The 18,109-nt window shown below is 40.8% G+C and overlaps 1 long non-coding RNA gene across 1 annotated transcript in view; it reads left to right on the top strand.

Annotated features, from left to right (window-relative positions):
* LOC110743900 overlaps positions 1 to 18,109 on the top strand; it is a 75,994-nt gene that overhangs the window by 29,354 nt on the left and 28,531 nt on the right. The window contains exon 2 of the long non-coding RNA XR_002523682.2: positions 12,581 to 12,696. This is a non-coding gene — a long non-coding RNA (uncharacterized LOC110743900). The remainder of the gene's footprint in view (positions 1 to 12,580; positions 12,697 to 18,109) is intronic.

The raw sequence follows: 18,109 nt of genomic DNA, 5'->3' as shown, positions 1-18,109 counted from the left end.
TTTGAAAGAGTGGGAGGTGTTAAAGGAAATCTTCCTGATAACCATACATTGCCCCACAGTCTGTTTCCATGGAAACTGAAGCCTTAAATGAGAGAACCATGCACCTAGATACACAGTAGATAACAAACATAATTCCCCTCTCTTGCAAACCTATCATCTAAAACTTTAAAGTTTCAAAACACTGCATTGATAGAAACTGTTTTGTAATTGGAAGGGTCTTAAAATTTGAGATTTTAAATTATGGATGTATAGAACCATGTGGTTAAAAGAGACCTTCAAGTGTGGGTTCACAGACTCCTTCAGAATTCACCAATGGCCCAGCTTTTAAAGAACTCAAGAGGGAACCTCGTCCTCCCCAGCCTTGGCAGCCTGCATTGGAATGCTCTCCTTGGTAGCAATTAGTGGCACAATGAAGAGATTTACAACTCCTCCACAATCACTTTTTCAAGAAACACTGGAATAATTTGAATGCCTCCTGAGGCAGTTGGTTTCTTTTCTTCCTTAACCCTTACACATTTAGAGACATTTATCCACTCAAATAGAAGTCTTGGGTTTTTTTACTGTACTAAACAACAACTTTTCATTGGTTTTGCAGATGTTTTATGAAGACCCTTAAGACTCCAGCAAAATCTATACTTACATAAATTATCTCACCATTCACTTAAAACCTGTAAACAGCTCCATTATTGTAGGGACCTGGATAGAAGTTTAGGTAGCAAAAGGTCAGGAGACTGTGCCTGGAATTTGTTGAGCATCAGGAGAACCCAGGCAACCATCCTTAACCGCCAGCCTTGGGCCCTCCAATCCATCTATCCAGAAGCTATTGTAAATGATAGCATTCAGTCCCTTCCTCGCTTTTCTGTCTGCTTCTTTTGGGCATGTTTTTTTTTAGGATGCCCTAGGGCTTTGCAAATGACTTTTAGCACAATTGGAGAAGCTATGGGTACAAACAGCAGAGCCCTGGATGCTGTCTCTCTGATACTTAGATGAGCCTGTTAGAGATGAATGGGGCTGTTTCAACCCAGGTCCTATTATTTTCCAGTGTTCTAGGGCTGATCCAAGAGGGTCAAGCTGAAATGATGCATTCTCAGCCACTTGACAAGAGTGTAAACCAATCACTCCTGGGATTTGGCCAATCAGTCCTAATGCCATATTCTTTCTGGGTTGTATAGCATGGTAGACTGCAAAGACGGGGATTGACTCTGGCAATGATCAAACTGTTACCAACATTCACTCTTCCCCTCTGTAAGCATGGACAGACGATGATGCGTTTTACATTTCTGTGAGACCGGCTTCTCCTTTGGAAGTGAGGTGTATTTAACATTCCTTACTGGGCTGTTGGGAAGATCAAAGTACTTAGTAAGTTACCATATATATATACACACACACAAAATAAAAAATATATAAAACATATATAAAATATAATATACATAAAATATATATAAAATATACTCTATAGTATATATAAAATATACAATATAATATATATAATATATAATATATACAATATATTATATATTAGGTAACTTATTAAGTTATATAAAATTAAATACCTTATATATTATATACTTAATAAGCTACCTTATATATAAAATATATATTATATATTTTATATACATTATATATGATATATATTTTATATACATTATATTATATGTATATACTAGGTAACTTGTTAAGTACCTTATATATTTTTTATATATATTATATACACATATATATTAAAAATATATATACTAGATAACTTGTTAAGTACCTTGTATATATTTTTAATATATATATTATATGCATATATATTTTTTTTTTGAGAAAGGGTCTGGCTCTGTCTCTCTGGCTCTGTCAGTCTCCTGAGTAGCTGGGACAACAGGTATGTGCCACCATGACTGGCTAATTTTTAAAGTTTTTTGTAGAGACGGGGTCTTACTATATTGCCCAGGCTGATCTTGAACTCCTGGGCTCAAATGATCCTCCTGCTTTGGCCTGCCAAAGTGCTGGGATGACAGGCATGGGCTACTGCACCCAGCTGCCTAACAAATTCTTGGGACTAAATAAGTGCTCAAAAAATAAAACTCCATCCCTTTCCCTACATGTAGCTCGGCAATATTTAGGCTACTTTTGTACCAGATCAAAAGTGCTTTCATGGTGAGATTTCAGGCAACCAAGTTGTAAGATTTGCTTTGGGAAACAAAATCTAGGCTTTGAGTCATATATTGTTGATACCTGCCCCTTCATCTATTCAGAAAGCAGACTTTAGTAGCAAGGTTCTCGTGCAAATTTAAGGTCCAAATTGATCTTGTATTTCTAGACATAAAGAAGAATTGGTACCAACTTCATTGCAATAATCACTGAAACATTTTAGACGTGTTAAGAAAATCATATTAAAAAAATCAGTTCAGCATTTCTCATTGTATTAGCATTATTTTTTTCCTGATATTGCCTGCTAGGAACTGTATTATTGTTCTTTTTTTAACTTCTGCATGTAGAACGCCTGCTCCCACAATATAAATTCCTTCTGTGGCAGAGAAAATTAGTGTGTTAAAAAAGAATTTGAATCTGGACTTGCTCATCAAAGCTTGTAAACACTTTTTGATTACACACACTGTTTTATAAATCCCGGGTTTCCTGCGTGAGTTGGTGGTCTGTTTGAAGTTAAACATCTAAGATTCAGTGTTAGACTAGGTCTCAGGTTAAACCCAATGGGAGAATTTAATTCTCAAATAAAGCTAGAAGAAAATGCTAAAAGAATAATGAAAGTATTTTATTGTTTGTTTTGCTTGGAAAAAAACTCTCTGGAGAGCAAGTAGTAATTTTGTCCTCTTGCCCTTTTCCTTTGTCATCTGTCATCTTGATTGCTTTAACTTTATCATGTTAAATATTTATTATTTAATACAAGAAAGTAATAATGGAAATGGTCTTACTTTTCCAAACCGTGTTCCCTCACCAGAGTAATTACGTTTGATGAGTGCTGGAGGGTACGATCTTCCCAGGGACGGCTTTGCTGGCTGGAGAGGGAATTATCAAGATGGTTCTTGCCTTTCCATTTTGTATTCCCAGAGCTCTTGTGGAAATGGTATATTGTAGGCAAAGGCAAAATGAAATTTTAAATCACAAATTCTTTCATGAGGAGATTAGCCTATACACAGACACAAGGAGGGGATAGGGAAGGTTTGTCACCTTCAGTGGCAGCATGATAAAATGCTTATTTATTTAACCAGCTAAATTTAGCCACAAGCCATTACAACATTTCCAGTAAGGCAAAGTGTATGGTATAGCTGGTGTACCATACACTTGGTATAACTTACCAGTTAAAACATACACTTTGCCTTACTGGAAATGCTGCATGTCTTGGCACACTTGATAGTGTTGGCAAGTTGGTAGTATTGGAAGTGTAGAGTAAAGCATGGTGTTACCCAGGCTGGAGTAGGTAGGAGAATCAACTTCCATGATATACATTGAAGGGCATGGGTAATCCTATTTAATACAATATGCAAAGCCATAGGGTGTGTGCCATCAACTGTAAACTTGATGTGCTTGGGGTTAACCACTGGGGAGACTCAGGAATGGGAGGGGTATGTTTTCTAGAGAGAGTGTGGTATCAGGTAATAAGTGATGGGTCCAGGACTAGAACCCAGTTTCCCTTAAATACGGTTGGATTCTCCAATTTGGTTTCTTCCCCTAGAAAATGCGACTGACAGCGGCAAATGCTTTGTAGGATCAGTGGGAAGATGAGCAGACATAATGCTTGTGCCCTGTGAGAAAGTCCCTTGTCCTGGGGGCTGCTCTGCGACCTCAAAGATTTTTTCATTTTTAAGCATTTGCAGAGTACAATTTAAAATACAATTTAAATTATTTTGATATGAAAACAAGAAAATAGCCTTCATCATGTATAATAGCCTTCATCATGTATCCATCTGTTTTTACTTTATGCGGATGATGCCATGTTTTGAGGGATCCATTTTCATTTGCTCTCTCTTAACCCCCCAGATAGGTACAGTTGCTGCCTTACTCACCCGGTAAGCTCAGCATCATCCTGCTTTGTACCACCCCTGCCCTAGCTGAGGTGAACTTTCCCATGATTTTCAGGGAACCCAGGGTATTAGGCAAGTGAGCAGTCTCTCCTTCTCCTCCAGGGGACTCAGAGGCTCTTGATTCAGGGCTTAGGGCTGGATATCTTCAGGGGTATTTACTATAAGCCCCATGAAAATGTTGACACCCATAGTTGGAGATCGCCTGTTCAATTTTATGAACAGGAAAAGGCTCCTGTTCCAAGCTTAGGGTCTGGCGTGCAGGAGAGCAGGTTGCAAAGTGCTCTGATTTTGGGGTCTGGGTCCAAGCTCCTTGTGTACTTAAATTTGAAGATGTTTTCTGGTTCTGTCCTCACAGTCAGCCCACAAACTGTCTTTGCAACCCCACAGAAAAAGATCACAGTCCTTCATGGCTCTGTCATTTTACACTCTAGCTTCTTTATCAAAGTGGCCTGCATTTATTTTTCCATCTGGTACACTTCGATTTATCCTTCAAGATCCAAATTAAAAAACAAAACCATTTCAGCTGTAAAGTCTTTCCTGATTTTCCCTGCCAGGGTTAATTACTTTCTCCTCTTCCTTTTCACGGATGGACAGTGCCCTGATGTCAGGGACAGTATCTGTTTTTAGAACGCGTCTGAAGCTTCAGTGTGCATATGAGCTACCTAGGGAACTTGTCAAAATGCGTCTTCTGATTCAGTGGGTCTGGGAGGGGGTCTGAGAGTCTGCAGTTTTTAACAAGCTTCTAGGTGATGCTGATGCTGCTTGTCTGAGAACCACACTTCAAGTAGCAAAGCTGTTTTATGGATGAACCCTAAGGTTTGGTGTACAGTTTGTGCTCAGTTCAATTTGGCTGATTGTTGAATGAATGATACTTGATGCCCTTCATCTGTGGCTTTCTTAGTGGGAAACTTGATTATCTAAAAAAAAATACAAATGAGATACAATGAGGTCATATTTAACACTTGCCTAATCAACTATATTTATCTGCTTAGACTGAGAACCTCCACATCTCTTTAACTGTTGGTAATAATAATAGCAAACATTTCCTAGGAGTTTGCATACTATTTACTAAGCTCCCCTCTAAGAAGGATACATACATTCACTCATTTCATCCTCAGAATAGCCCTAGGAGATTGTAGATTTGTTAAAATAATGCTGTAACAACAACAACAAAAAACCCCAAAAGGTATCATGACTCAAGCACAACAGAGGTTCATTTCTTGTTCACATACAACTTTTATCCGGTGTTCCAATGGGAAGGTGGCTCTCCTACAAACAGTGTCTCAGGGACCCAGACTCCTTCTGTCTTGTGATCCTGCCATCTTCAAAAATGTGGCTTCCAATTCACTGTGCTTGTCTGCATTATGTGGAAAAGGAATTAGGGTGAGGATTGAGGGAGCAGTACACATCTTTTTATTCATTTTTCTTTGGCTATTGCTCAAGCACATGGCAACACCTAACTAAAAGGGAAGTTTGAAAATGTTGTTCAACTGTCTGCCCAGGGAAAAAAGGAGCTGTTTGGTAAATATAATCTAAGTGTGACTAACCTAGGTATCGGAACGTGGTTAGTATTTCCCCAGTGCTATCCAGGGTCTCAATAGTAATGCTTTACGCTCTGAGGCACAATGGGAACTCATCACCAGTGGCTAGTCGGGAGAAAAAAGGACTGGCTATATTTATGCAAGAAAAAAAATGATCTGGCTGTAGAGCTACTTAACTTTCCTCCAAAGCAGGAGGGTGGGATGGGAGGACAGTAGGTGCAGTCTAATGTGACCAAGTCAGGACTAGGGGTCAGCTCAAAGGGTAGAAATAGAAATTGTAGCAGGGACATTTGTAGTCAGACAGAACAACAGTGTTTGGGGAGATTTGTCTCTAAGAACTGGGAAGACTCTGAGTACCCAAAACTCTGCTTGGGGGGAGGGCTAGAGTCATGGGCCCATTCCATGTGCTGCCCGCTGGTAGGCTCTGTGGGGAAGCAGAGATCAAACGATGACATAAACTGAGTGGGGTGTGGAAAGGTAGAGATGAATGAGCCCTGAAGGACAGGGCTTACTGAGACGCAAGAGTTATTATGAGCACAGCACTGAAAACAAGCAGCTTTTTCATAAGTACAATATAGTTCCTTTATGAGACTTCTTATTTTCAAATATTAGCTCAATGTGGATCCAGGCCTTAGAAATAAAGGCAAAGGGATGTAACAGAAGTGAGACTAAAGCATTTAGGGAAAAAATCTTACAGAATCTAAAAGTATTTTTTTCATAGAAAAAAGTCTTATAATTGATAAAATATCCTTTATACTTTCAAGCTCCAGTATTTAAAAAAAAAAAAAAAAAAAAAAGGACTCTCATCCATTTTATTTCAGTGTAGGAGTTTTCTGGGCTGGAGGACTTGCTGTCATTCAAGTACCACAGTATCATAGGAACTGCTGCTTCTATTCAAGTCTGTGATAAGAGTTTTGAAATTTAGAACTCAATACCGAAAACTTTCTTAGTATTGGTAGGAGCTCTTGATAGAGAAATCTTGCGCAAGAATCCACTAAACCATAAGTTAAATGGCAATGAGGGGATGGAAGAAAGAAAGGAAGGAGGGATAAGGCTTCAAAAGAAGGAAATGTGCTACTTCTCTGCCTGTGCTGTTGAGAAATGGAACACAAAGTACCCACAGGTGCTTCATTCAATTCATCACGTCTTTAGGGAGAAATAATCAATCATCTCTGTTAAGAGCAGGACTCTTGAACCAGACTGCCTGGGTTTGAATCCAGGCTCTGACACTTAACAACTGTATGACTTGGGTAAGTTATTTACTCTCCTGTGCCAAAATTTACTAATCTATAAAATGGGGATATTAATATACTTAGCCGTGGCAAAGACTGGAGTGCTGTTCCCAAACAATCACCCTTTTTCCTGGGCATACTGCTAGACCACATTTTACTTCGCCTTTAGGTAGGTATGGCCAAGTTCTTGAGTAACAGCCAATAAATAAATAGTTCAATCAATCAATACATGAGAGTCACCTTCCAATAGGAACACTGATGAAAGTTGTATGTGAGCAAGTCTGGGTGCGGTGGCTAACACCTGTAATCTCAGCACTTTGGGAGGCTGAAGCAATCGCCTGAGGTCAGGAGTTTGGGACCAGCCTGACCAACATGGTAAAACTCCATCTCTACTAAAAATACAAAAATTAGCTGGGTGTGATGGTGAGCGCCTGTAGTCCCAGCTACTCTGGAGGCTGAGGCAGGAGAATCACTTGAACTGGGGAGGCAGAGGTTGCAGTGAGCAGAGATCGTGCCACTGCACTCCAGACTGGGTGACAGAGCAAGACTCCATCTCAAAAAAAAAGAAAAAAAGAAAAAGTTCTATGTGAGCAAGAAATGAACTTCTGCTGTGCTTGAGCCATCATGTCTTTTGAGGTTTGCTTGTTACGGCATTATTTATTTATTTATTTATTTATTTATTTATTTATTTATTTTTGAGATGGAGTCTTGCTCTGTTGCCCAAGCTGGAGTGCAATGGCGTGATCTAGGCTCACTGAAACCTCCGTCTCCCCAGTGCAAGTGATTCTCCTGCCTCAGCTTCCTGAGTAGCTGGGATTACAGGTGCCTGCCACCTTGCCTGGATAATTTTTGTATTTTTAGTAGAGATGGGGTTTCACCACGTTGGCCAGGCTGGTCATGAAATCCTGACCTCAGATGATCCACCCTCCTTGGCTTCCCTACAGCATAATTTTAACCAATCCACGACCTCCTAAGGCTGTTCTGAGGATGCGATAGGTGAATGTATGCACGGTGCTGAGAGGAGAGCTTAGTAAATAGTATGCAAACTCCTAGAGAATATTTGCAATTATTATTGAGTTAGAGATATAGGAGCTGTCAGTCCAAACAGATACATAAAGTTGATTAGACCAAGTGCAAAACAGGACCTCTATGTATCTCATTTGTGTGTTTTACATATGACTTGAGGTCATATTTAAAATCTCACTAGGATTTATACGTTTTCTCAGTCAATTCTGAATAAACCAAATTACATGTGGCTACAGGTATTACCTAATACATTGTGTGTGTCTTGCTCTTCTTTGGAGTATAAAGGCTATAAATGCAGACTCTAGAGACCAGTTACCTTGCCTTCAGTTCTTATACCTCCTACTGGCTGCAAAGCTGTGTGAGTCACTGACCACTGGAGACCCCACTCCCTGCTTTGGATCCCCGAAGGAGGTAATAATAGTCTCACTCCCTCCCTCCCTTTCCTTCCTTCTTTCCTTCCTTCCTTCCTTCCTTCCTTCCTTCCTTCCTTCCTTCCTTCCTTCCTTCCTTCCTTCCTTTCTTCCTTCCTTCCTTCTTTCCTTCCTTCCTTTCTTTCTCTCTCTCTCCTTCTCTCTCTCTCTCTTTCTCTCTCTCTTTTTCTCTCTCTCTTTCTCTCTTTCTTTCTCTCTCTCTCTTTCACAGGGTCTCACTCTATCACCCAGGCTGGACAATCATGGTTGACTCCAGCCTCAACCTCCTGGGCTCAAGCGAGCCTCAACCTCCTGGGCTCAAGCGATCCTCCCACCTCAAGCCTCCCAGGTAGCTGGGACTACAGGCACATGCCACCACACCCAGTTAATTTTTTAACTTTTTGTAGAGACAAGGTTTCACTATGTTGCCCAGGTTGGTCTCGAACTCCTGGGCTCAAGCAATCCACCTGACTTGGCTGTCCAAAGTGCTGGAATGACAGGTATCAGTCACCCCTACCTAGACTCTCATTTTCTTTTCTTTCTTTCTTTTTTTTTTTTTTTTCTCAGGGTCTCATTCTGTCTCCCAAGCTGGAGTGCAGTGGCGCAATCTCAGCTCAGTGCAACCTCCACCTCCCGGGTTCAAGCGATTCTCCTGCTTTAGCCTCCTGAGTAGCTGGGATTACAGGTGCCTGCCACCATGCCTGGCTAATTTTTGTATTTTTAGTAGGGTTTTACCATGTTGGTCAGGGTGATCTCGAACTCCTGACCTCAGGTAATCCACCCGCCTCTGCCTCCCAAAGTGTTCAGATTAGATGCATGAGCCACTGAGCCTGGTCAATAGTATCCATTTCATTAGCCAGGTGAGACTAAATGGAATGAATACATATAACCCGGCTAGAAAATGCCTGACACAGTCAGAGCCCAGTAAATGTCTGCGGTGATTTCAGCACCTGAATGGGATTCCTTGTTTACCCTTATTTACCTTGTTTTGCCCTTATCTCAGGGTATAATTTCCACATCCTCTTTAAGTCTTTCCTTCCAGGTAAACTCTCTTTCCCTTTTCTTCCTGCTGGTCTCTATCACCTCAGTTTCAAACACCTTTCTGAGTTATTTGCAAAAGGGCCTCCTGTTTTCTGGGTGTTGCTAGCTGTGGAAATAGAATTGAGACATTTAAGAACCAGATTTCACTTGCTCAGTCTTAAAAATCAATGTTCAAGTCTTGGCTTGTAGTGAAGGCTTAACATGGTTTTTCACATCACCACAGGTGCAAAAGTTTGAACATCACAATGTGAAACATTAAAAAAAAAAAAAAAGATCACTGTATATCTAAAGCTTCTTGTTCCCAGGCACTCATTTTGTTTCCAAGAAAGCCTCAGCCACGGGTTCCATTTCATTTGATTTTCCCATAGGCAAGCTTGTGCATGGCTGCTGGGGCCATGCCTTGCATAGCTGTCACAGCAGGAAAGCTTCCATCCTTAGGAGGCATGCACTCAACAGAATTCTGTAAGGGAAGGATTGTGTTTCTGTGCAACTTGGATACCATGATTGTTTTCTTGTACCTAGAGAGCGATGTGGCTATATATTAGCTTATATCCTGGGGGCTGGAACCCTTTCCAGCCCCTCAAGTAGCCTCTTCGGGCTACTAACACTGTCAGTTCCAAGGGCCTTTCCAGCAAACGGAGCTCTCAAACAAGGCAATGCACAGAGCAGTTCTCCTTTGCTTGTGTTTTCCCTTATTTTAGGTTCTTCTCTCTTCTGTGGCATAAACAAGAGGGTAGTTTATGTTTATAAATTGCTATGATTTGAATGTGTCCCCTCCAAAATTTGCGTGTTGAGACATAATGGCCAATGCAATAGTATTAAGAGGTGGGGCCTTTAAAAGACGATGAGTTCATGAGGGCCTCTCCTTCCTGAATGGAATTAAGGTTCTGATAAAAGAGGCTCACGTGGCATTGGGCCTTTTCCCCTGCAGCCCCTTCCTCCAGGTAAGGAGGTAGCATCCCTTCCCTCTGGAGGACACAGCAACAAGACAGCATCTTGGAGGGAGAGATGGGCCCTCACCAGACACTGTACCTACCAAGGCCTTGCTCTTGGACTCGTAGCTTCCAGAACTGTGAGAGATGTGTTTCTGTTCTTGACAAATTACCCAGTTTCAGCTGGGTGTGGTGGCTCACGCCTGTAATCCCAGCACTTTGGGAGGCCAAGGTGGGCAGATCACGAGGTCAAGAGATCGAAACTATCGTGGCCAACATGGTGAAACCCCGTCTCTACTAAAAATACAAAAATTAGCCGGGCGTGGTGGTGCACACCTGTAGTCCCAGCTACTCAGGAGGCTGAGGCAGGAGAATTGCTTGAACCCGGGAGGCGGAGCTTGCAGTGAGCCGAGATCGTGCCACTGCACTCCAGCCTGGTGACAGAGCAAGACTCCATCTCAAAAATAAATTACCTAGTTTCAGGTTTTTGTTACTGTTGCATAAACAGCAAGGCATAAATACTGTACTTACAAGAAATCAAAGAGAAAGTTCCCTAATTCCCTGAGGTTGAGTCAGATCCTTGACTGCATACAAGGTATCACCCACACTGATTTATAGCTGCCTGAGTTCCCTTCTCTGGGTGTGATCACTCAGGCAGAGAATCAGGGTTTTCATCTTTGCTCCCCAGGGTCCACCACAGCACTAGGCATGGAGCAGGTGGTGAAGTCCCTGATATGGTTTGGCTATCCCCACCCAAATCTCATCTTGAACTGTAGCTCCCACAATTCCCAGGTGTGGTGGGAGGGACCGGGTGGGAGGTAACTGAATCATGGGGGCAGGTCTTCCCCATGCTGTTCTTGTGATAGTGAGTAAGTCTCATGAGATCTGATGGTTTTATAAAGGGGAGTTCCTCTGCACAAGTTCTCTCTTACCTGCCACCAAGTAAGATGTACCTTTACTTTCTGCCAGCATGATACGGCCTCCCCAGCTACTTGGAAACTGAATCCATTAAACCTCTTTCTCTTTATAAATTACACAGTCTGGGGTATGTCTTTATCAGCAGCATCAAAACGGACTAATACAGCCCCTAGAAGAAGGCATCAGTCAGGGAAAGGGCAGAAGCGTTTATCACCATCTGACTGGGACCCAGAAAGTTTTGATTCCCAAAGTCTCTTGAGAATGGTCAAAATGAGGCATCAGAGAAAGTAAAGAACATTTGATGACAAGAAGTCATGAAATAAAACTGATGATGTGAGTTTAAATGGCAAAAGTTATGGTAAGAAAATATTTTAGAATGATTTTCCTCTTTTTTTTCTGATGTTTCCCGTGTTGTTCGACATTGTGAAAGCTCTCAAGAACCGGTGAGAATTTCTGTTGTTATCCCGTTAGTCTTGTGTTGTGCTAATAAATGATCAAAACTAAGAAATCCTGAAATCCCTTAATTAAAGAAGTGGTCATTCAATTGCATGAAACCATGTAATGTAAGTAGAATAAATACATTCATAATTATTATCTGATTCAGCCATTCTTTAAATTAATAAGTCCAATATGTTCATTTTATGTGCTCAATAATTTACCTTTTTGTTTACTGAAGTGGAAAAATAATTATTTTTTGTCCTTGTTTGTTTATTGTTTAAAGTAGAGAATGATGAATGAGGAATAGATTTAAGATACTTAAAATGTCCTACATTTTAGAAAAAAATGTGAATCAGAATTGACTCTGCACTATGAAAATATCTAATGGCAAGGTCTCTCATTTGTTGAATTAATCCTATGTATTTCATTAACATTATACCATAATATTTAAGCTGGGCATTATTACCTTCATTTTACACTCAAGAATTCTAGGTTTTGACGCATAATTCGTCCAAGATCATGCAGAGATGAGAGGTAGAGTTAAAAGTGGAACTCAGCCCTGCTAGATGCTAAAGCACGTTTTTCTAACTTTGATGAAAAGTACAAAATATTAAGGTTGGTCTTCTAATAGCTCTTTTTTCTTTTCTTTGTTCTCTTGAAAGTGATTTACCTAATTATCTTTCTCTGCCCTTGTCATGCCAAGCTATCCAGCCAATCTTCTTTCCTATTTTTTCCCCCAATTTATATCATTCCCAACTTTTAAGAAATGGCTCAAAGTTCTCTTTTTCTATGAAACTTTCAATGATTATGTCAGAAACTGGCTCAAAGTCTGCCATGGCTGCTGTTTCTTTCTCTAGGCACACAGCTACAGGACTTGGTCAGTGTCCCTTGCAGTTAGATGGGGCCACATGCTGAACTGTAGCCATGGAGTGTGGCCCGGGAGGTTCAGGCCGCATCCAGGCCTGGGCCATAACACACTTCCAAATGTGCTCCTCCTGCTGTTTCCTCTTCTAGGAGGTGGATGAAGAGCACTCTCAGGACCTTGAGTAAGGTAGAGCTGGGAGCTGAAGGAGCCTGGTTCCTCAGTCACTGCATGGATCAGGGAACCTCCTCCCTACCTGTGCTGAATTGTAAGTGGGCAAGAAAAAATCTCTTTTAGATGTTGGGCTTGTCTGTTAAAGCTTTTAGCGTATCTTGATCATTACAATTAATGTTATTTCTTATTTACTTCTTTATATCTTGTAATCAGACATAATAGATTGTTGGCAAACTTACTCTATTGTTTATATTTTTTTACTATATATTAATTTAAAAATACTGTGTAAATGTTACAGAAAATTTAGGAACTAATACGAAGTAGGAAGAGAAACAAATATGAACAATTACTGTCACTATATTGCTATATTTCTTTTCAGGTCTTTTTGTTTCTTCAAGGATTTTTTTCTTCTCATGTAGTTGATAGCTTACTAGATAGACAAGTTTTTACCTTTATCTTTTGTATTTTATATAATGGTATACAGTTTTCCATGGTGTTAGAAATTACACACTATTTCATTTTTCAGATGTAACAATATTTATTTAACTCTTCTCTGATCATTGGTGATTTCTTCACAATTAAAAAGTAGTGCAGTGACAATGTTTTCATCCACAATGGTCTTTCTGTAAGGAAATAACTTTAATAAAATTACTTGTTTTATAGAAACATGCATTTTTCTTTCAGTTCTTTTACCTGGGTGCTATAAAGAGCTCCCTCTTACAGCAGAGGGCCCAGCAGAGGCCCTGTGACCAGATAACTTGGATGTATGTTGAGACAAGTGTGGCACCAGAGGATGTTAAAAGTTACTGCTAATTTCTGTGGTTTTAGCACAGGCCACATTTTTTTTTTTTATTATTAATTAAACAATCTCTTAACAAAATTGTAAGTCCTATCCAGGCAGAGATAACTATGTTGGTAAGTGACCAGATATAGCCAAGTACAAAGTCTTTTGGGCTACTTAGAATAATTATTTTTTAAACAGGTAATACGTTAAACTGGGTCAATGTTCAAAAGACAGAAAAAAATAGTAAAAATTATCTTTATAACTCTTGTTCCTAGTCACTCCATTTGTTTTCCAAGGGGCAACTAAAAATTTCATGTTTCTTGGGTATCTTTTCAAATAATTTATTTGTATACACAATGAAACACATACTTATTGCTTTATTATTTTTCACACAAATGGTAGCTTGTCATAAACATTGCTGTGTAAACCAGCTTGCAAATGCTAGTATATCTTGGCAGATATTCTATGTGAGTGCACCCAGAGCCTTCCTTGTGGAAACTGATTCCACAGTTTTATTGCAGTCCATTGTATGGGAATACCATAATTTAATGAACAATTCTCTACTGATGCTTCCAAACTACTTTTGTTTTGAAGTTACAAACAAGCTTCAGTGAATAACCTTAGCTATGGTAATTTTGTAGTTGTGCAAGTATTTCTGTACAACAAATTTCTAGAAGCAGAATTTGTCCCTCAGTGGGTATATCAGTTTGCTATTTATGCATAACCAGCCACCTCATAACTTGATGACTTAAAACAAGCACTTAGCATTTATTATTAATAAATCTACAGGTCAGCTGGGTGGTTCTGCAGATATGGGCAAAGCTTCGTTGAGATTGGCTGGGCTTGGTCAGTCCCTACAGGCAACTGAAAAATTGACTTGGGGTTGGCAAGTCTAGGATGGTCTCTCCCATACGTTTGGTGGTTGGATGGTTGGGTTTCTATTGGTGGAAAGACAGAGGTAACTGGACTACATACTGATCATCCTCTAGCAGGCTCCTTTGGGTTTGTCTAGCAGGCGAGTTTGGGTTTGTTCATACAGAGAAGGCAGGGTCCAGAGAGAGCAGAAGCACCCAAGACGTCTTGAGATCCACCCTCAAAACTGGCACACCACTGCCTTCCATTGGCCAGAGATGGTCACAAGACCAGCCCAGATTCAAGAGGAGGGGAAATAGATTCCATCTTAAAGGCAGTCAGATGATATGACTCACATTATATTCATGCGGTGTCTGCTTATTGATACAGGAGCTAAAAAGAAATTCTTTAGGCAGATAGTGAGGGTAAGAGAGTCCTTGGCAGAATTTCCCTTTTAACAAAAGCCAGCCCTCAAATCATTTCTTTTCTAACAAAGAGCAGCCTGAAAAATTGGGTTGCAAACATAGATAAGCAAGCTGGAAGCTTGCACACGTGAATGCTGACAGCTGTGCCATGGGTTACCTGGAAGTCAGGTATGTTCAACATGGAGGCTCCATCTTACATTTTCTTTGTCATCATGTGTACAGTAAAGGAGTGGGAAACATGGTGGGGTCAGGTACAGAACCCATCTCCATGATAAAAGATTAGGGTGGGGTGGCGAGCTTCTTCACATGCTATGCAAATGGCACACCTGGCCCAACTAATCTCTTGTGTCCTATGTAAATCAGACACTGCCTCCTCAAGCTCATCTATAAAAACCCCTGCACTTCACCATGGACCGGAAGACCCACTGGAGCCCCTCTCTCTCTATAGGAGAGAGAACTTTTCTCTTTCTTTCACCTATTAAACCTTCACTCAACCTCACTCCTTGTGTGTCCACATCCTTGATTTCCTTGGCATGAGGCATTGAACCTCAGGTATTACCCCAGATGAATGACACTTTCATTATGATATGGTTTGGCTCTGTGTCCCCACCCAAATCTCATGTTGAATTGTAATCCCCACGTGTTGAAGAAAGGACCTGGTGGGGGCTAATTGGATCATATGGGACATCCCCCTCCCATGATAGTGATAGTCAGTTTTCATGAGATCTCATGGTTTAAAAGTGTGTGGCAGTTCCCCGCTCGCTGTCTCTCTCCTGTCTCTCTTGCCTGCCACCATGTAAGACATGCCTTGCTTTCCCTTCACCTTTCACCATGATTGTGACTTTCCTGAGGCCTCTCCAGCCATGTGGAACTGTGAGTCAATTAAGACTCTTTTCTTTATAAATTACCCAGTCTGGGGTAGTTCTTTATAGCAGTGAGAAAATGAACTAATGCACCTCACAGAGGGATGGGGGCAGGGAAGGCTGAAGTATTGTGGCCATTCTTCTCAAGCAATCACCATGGGCAAGTGCACTTAAAATGTTGACAGATGTGTGAAAATCACCTTTGAAAAATTTACCAACGTATGCTGCCCCCAGCGGTGCTTGAGGATACCTCTTTCCTTGCAGCTTCACTAACAGAGCATGTTACCACATTTTTGGATTTTTGCCAATTTGATAAATGAAGATATAATCTTGGTTAAATTTTAATTTTTTTCAATTATTTTTATGTTAATGATGGAAAATTTATTTGTATATTTGGAATGGATTTGTCTTGCCTTTCCTGTGCATTGTTGGTCCAGATTCCTGTATTTTGGCCTCTCTAAGGAGCCCCGTGTGAGGCCCAAGGGGAGGAGAGAAACTGGGGATATCAGGGATGGAGCGGGATATAAGGCAAGAAAGGAGACTGAGGTCAGGTGATGGGCACCAGTAACTGTCATTTCGAGAAATCTGGATTTGAATCTACAAAGCAAGGAGGAAACGTTGAGTTTTGCAGCCAGAGAAGTAACACAATCAGAACTGAGCTGTGTTCTAGAAAAATAACTGTCCAGAGGGTGCAGAGGGCTGGGTAGTAGAAGGTGTCAGAGCGTGACTGTTGCAGTGACCCAGGTGAGGGTCTGAGGCCTCCACAGGGGCACTGTGAGGACGTGGCCAGGAGGGGACCTTGGGGCAGTATTGCAGAGGCGGCGTGAGCAAGAGAGACGGATGGCTGGACACTCTGATGGTTGTGCCAGGAGGCTGCAGCACGGGGCTGTCACTCATGTAATGAGAGGGCAAAGCAAGGGCTTACTGGGGAAGAGAGTGAGCTGCTTTTCATTCACCCCATTGAATTAAATGTGCTACTGAGGCATCAATAGGGAGATATCGAGCAGGCTGTTAAATGTTTGGGATTGCAGCTCAGGAGAAAGGTCAGGGCTGGACGTAAACATTTGAGAGTCATCCATATAGAAGTGATAACGTTACCGAGGAAGAGTGCTTGGTGAATTAAGAACCCAGGAGAGAAACTAGCAGAAGACATATTTTAATGGATAAATGTAGGAAAAGAAAACAGTAAAAAATGCTGAGAAGTAGGTCATGATTGCTGAAGTTCTTGGCAGCTGTAAAATCCAGCGATTCTCTGGACAATAATAAATACATCAGTTTGTCCCACAGGTGGTCTGGCCACATGAAACTTTGTTTCAGCTTGAGCTGTCACTTGTTTCCTGATTTTCCTAGTGGTCTAGCTAGAGTTCTTTTCATTCCAGCAGTCAGCTTCTGGGGATATGTTGTGTGTCAGCAGTTTGTCCCACTAGTATTCAATTTGACTATGAAGCAGCTAACAGCATTAAACTGCAGCCAGCGAGCCCCATCGCTGCTGGGTTCGTTGTCCTCCAGAACCATATTGTGGGTGAATTTGTCTTTCTATTTGCTATTAAGTTTGGTTCATAGAGAACTCTGAAAAAATGGTCTCTAAACTGAATTTGACATCAGCGACTAATCCAAATTCTGCATCTCCTCAGTAGGTTGGATACTTTGTTTGATCTGATTTGGAATGCTGACTCAACCATACCATACTCCCTAACCTTCTGAAAGTTGTGATACTCTGTGGTTTTTTGTTTTAATCAATAGTAACAGGGATGTAATCAATAGAGAGGGTACAAGCTGTTCTCTGCCAGTGAAGAATTCAGATGCACAAATACGTTTTGATTTTGTAAGTGGCTCTAAGGTGGTAATGCATTGATTTGCCATTGAAACTGCTTGGTTTTTTCCCAAATATCAAGAGGAAACAATCTGATTAAATCAAACCTCCACATTTAATCCGTTTAAAACCTAATGCCTATGAAGGAGATGGAAGGAGGAGGCGGGAAACTTCTGGAATGTTTCCGATGTAAAAACTAAAAAGCATATTTTAAAATCGCTTGTAAGAAATCTCTAAAAACAATTTAGATACAAGAGTCAGCAGGTGGAGGAAAAGTCCTACTATTGGATAGCTCTGGGGAAACCTAGAAGTGAAAATTAGAAAGCTACTTGGCACCGTTTTCTTACGAACAGTTCATTTGGACTTGAAAAGCAGATGGCTTGCAGATGGGGTATTTGCTGTGTACTTAATAAGCTCCACTTAATATGGTGCAGGATCTTGTAGGGTAAGTCAGCTAAGGAGAGCCTTCTCCTCTAGGAATGGTTAGACACTGTTTTCTTTAGGCTTCAGGTAGGTTATGATGATATAGATTGGGCATGTGCTCTCAAGCTGGGTCTCTATTAATTGAACCTGATGCCTGCCACTATAGAACAACCAGTTCCAACAAAGCCAGTGTTTTCTCCTTCTGACATTGTTCAATAGGTGATGCTTCCACACCAGAGAAAATATTCTTCTCAGCTAAAATATTTTGAGCCAAGGAATTGCAGCACGAAAATTTCAAAATGCAAAAAATGCGCTGTTTGAGAACCATTTCATGTTTTTCCTCCTTA

Source organism: Papio anubis, chromosome 8 (genome assembly GCF_008728515.1).
Source record: "Papio anubis isolate 15944 chromosome 8, Panubis1.0, whole genome shotgun sequence".
NCBI lineage: Eukaryota > Metazoa > Chordata > Mammalia > Primates > Cercopithecidae > Papio > Papio anubis.
The sequence above is the reverse complement of the archived record's forward strand: the minus strand, read 5'-3'. Positions and strand labels throughout refer to the sequence as shown.